Source organism: Dipodomys spectabilis, unplaced genomic scaffold (assembly GCF_019054845.1).
Source record: "Dipodomys spectabilis isolate Male_0828 unplaced genomic scaffold, ASM1905484v1 ptg000612l, whole genome shotgun sequence".
In the NCBI taxonomy this organism is placed as follows: domain Eukaryota; kingdom Metazoa; phylum Chordata; class Mammalia; order Rodentia; family Heteromyidae; genus Dipodomys; species Dipodomys spectabilis.
In genome coordinates this window covers 174,161-177,437 of record NW_024871289.1, presented here as the reverse complement: position 1 = coordinate 177,437, position 3,277 = coordinate 174,161, and the positions used below count along the sequence as shown (strand labels likewise).

Here is a 3,277-nt window from a genome sequence, read left to right as displayed (position 1 = left end):
AAGCCAATCAGGACAAAAACTATTCATGAGATTATTTTAAAAAAAATACAATGGAATTCTATGCCTCCATCAGAAAGAATGACATCACCCAGTTTGTTAGGAAATGGAAATACTTGAAAAAGATTATATTAATTGAATTAAGCCAGGCCCAAAGAAGTGAAGTAAGCCAAGCCCAAAGAAACATAGGTCCCATGGTTTCCCTTATTTGCAATATCTAGTATATGTATGAGTCAAGCAGAAAAGGTCAGATAATGTGATGTTAGGAAAATGAACCCTTAGATATGTATTTAAATGTTTTTTTCTTTAATGCATTTTTAATGCATTTATAAAATTATTTCTTTTTTGCTTTGTATGTCCCTCCCCCACAGTATAACCCCTGCTTTCACTATATTTGATGTCGGTATACTTTGTGGAGGAGAAGGGGAAAAACAAGTCGTTTAAGGATACAGGTGGACACGTTGCAACAATGAGAAGTACAAGTTGTTATGTTGAAAACGAACTTTACAACATTGGTGGGGGGGGTGAGGATGGGGTAGGGAGGGCAGGGGGAGGCTGGGAAGGGATGTGAAGGGTAAACAAAGGAGGAGGCTGCAATGCTTGATAAGAAATGTACTCATTATCTTGCCCATGTAATTGTAACCCCTCTATACAGTATGTTCACAATAAAAAAGTAATAAAAATATTTTAAAAAATTAATGAACTAGCAAAGAGCCAAGAATGGAGATGTAGCTTATATAGTAGCTCATCAATCTAGAGAGGAATGGCCTAGTGAGACCTTGGTGCACTGAATTCAAACTCTGAGAATGAAAATGCGCAGGCACGCACACACACACACATACACATACACACATATTTATTCAAAATATCTTCATATCAGTATTTTGCATTAATTTCTTTGTTAACGATATTACATGGGTAAAATAGGGGAAATATTCTCTTCCATCTGAGAACATTTTTATATTTTTTATTGTAAAACTACTGTACAGAGTGGTTACAGTTACATGAAAAGGTAATGAGTACATTTCCTATCAAGTATTGTTACCTCCTCCTTTGTTTTCCCCCGCGATCCCTTCCCTCCCACCTCCACAAGTACACTTCCCTCCCCTCCCCTCCTAAATTGTAAAGTTCATTTTTCAACATACTCTCTTGTGCGTCACATTGTTGCAATGGTCATACTGTATGCTTATTTAAGCCTTTTGTTTTTTCCCTTTCCATCCCCAAGTTAGAGAAGTGTACATACAAGATGGAAGTGCACCAACATCAGATACAGTGAAAACAGGGGTTTAACTGTGGGGGATGCACATATAAAAAATCACATCGTACATTAGAAATATATTAGAAACCACAGGAAGAAATAAAAAACCACTTGTGTCCTTATCATGGGGTTCATTTACCTTAACATAATCTTATCTAGTCATATGCACATGCTTTTGACCTTTTTTTTAAATTGTGAAAATACCATACAGAGAAGTTACAATTACATGGAAAAGGTAATGAGTACATTTTTTATCAAGCATTGTTGCCTACTACTTTTTTTCGCCTTACCATACCTTCTTGCTTATCCCAGACATACATTAGTTATTGCAAATAAGGGATACCATAGGACCTATGTTTCTTTTTTTTTTAATTCTGAAAATGCCATACAGAGGGGTTACAATTACATGGGTGAGTTATTGAGTACATTTCTTTAATTTTTATTGTGAGAATACTGACAGAGGAGTTACAATTACATGGGCAAGATAACGAGTACATTTCTTATCAAGCATTGTTGCCTCCTCTTTGTTTCCCCTTCCTATCCCTTCCCATACTCCCCCACTTCCCCCATCCGGTCCTCCTCCCACCAAAGTTGTAAAGTTCATTTTTTGACATAATGACTTGTACATCTCATTGTTGCAATGGGTCCACTTGCTCCTCCTTTGTCTCCCCTTCCCATCCCTGCCCATCTTCCACCCTCCACCCCCACTAACCCCTCCCCCACCCCAGTCCCCCCACTGTCCACATCCCTCAACCGCCGGCCAAAATCATTTTTTGACACAACGACTTGTTCATCTCATTGTTGCAATGGGTCCACCTGCATCCCTATTTAAATGATTTGTGTTTCCCTTCCACTCCACAAATAGTACCAACATCAAATACAGTGAAAACAGGGGCTTTAGCTTGCAGGAGGAACATACAAAGCAACAAAGAAATGATCTTATAAATATCTTAGAAACAATCGCAAGAAAGAAAAACCATTTGAATCCTTATCTTGGGGTTCATTTTGCCTAACATCAACTTATATGATGTTTTCTACTTGTAGCAGACACATACTAGTTATTGAAAATAAGGAAACCATGGGACCTATGTTTCTTTGGGCCTGGCTTACTTCACTTCTTTGGGCCTGGCTTAATTTACTTAATATAATTTTTTCCAAGTCTTTCCATTTCCTAACAAACTGGGTGATGTCATTCTTTCTGATGGAGGTATAGAATTCCAGTACACAAACACACACACACACACACACACACACACACACACACACACATTTTCTTGATCCATTCGTTTACTGTGGGACATCGGGTTTGGTTATATATCTTAGCTTTGGTAAATAATGCTGCAATGAACATAGTTTTGCTGGTAGTTTTAGTATGATCTTGTTTGTGATCATTTGGGTGAATGCCAAAATGGGATTGCTGGGTGTTAGGGGCGCTCTATGTAGTCTTTTGAGGAACCTCCATACTACTTTCCAAAGTCTTCGAACAAGTTTAAACTCCTAACAACAAGGCATTAAGGTTCCCTTCTGCCCACATCCTATCCAGCATCTGTTCTTTTAAAAATCTGGAATGCTTCACGAAGTCGAGTGTCATCCTCAGTCAGGGGATATTCTTCTCTTTATTGTTCCAATGTTAGTGTATGTGCTACTGAATTGAGCACAGAACAATTTTATATAGAAAGTGTAATTGATTTTCTTAAACTAGACAATTCCACAAAAATTAAATTCAAAAGAATTGTTGTGAAATTTTAGAACCATGTATTTCTTACATAAGAACACATTTAAGAATAAAGTCAAGATTGACATGTCCAAAACAAAATAATTCCATATATTTGTTGTTCAACGGATGTGTAGGAGGAGGAATTCAATTATTCTGTACAAGGAACCTGCCATAATGAACACTATAGATAGTGTTAAGGTTTGTTAAAAGTTTTAATGTTTTAAACATGTTTAATTTTGGGAATTTGCTCATATATGCCAAAATTAAGACTATATAGCACGCTGTAAAACTTTTCCATAAAGCAT

General features: G+C 36.9%; 1 non-coding gene across 1 annotated transcript; it reads right to left on the bottom strand.

Annotated features, from left to right (window-relative positions):
* Nucleotides 1–2,811: 2,811 nt before the first annotated feature.
* Nucleotides 2,812–2,913, bottom strand: LOC122100946. The gene has a single exon (XR_006146280.1). It is a non-coding gene; the product is annotated as a U6 spliceosomal RNA (small nuclear RNA).
* Nucleotides 2,914–3,277: the final 364 nt, after the last annotated feature.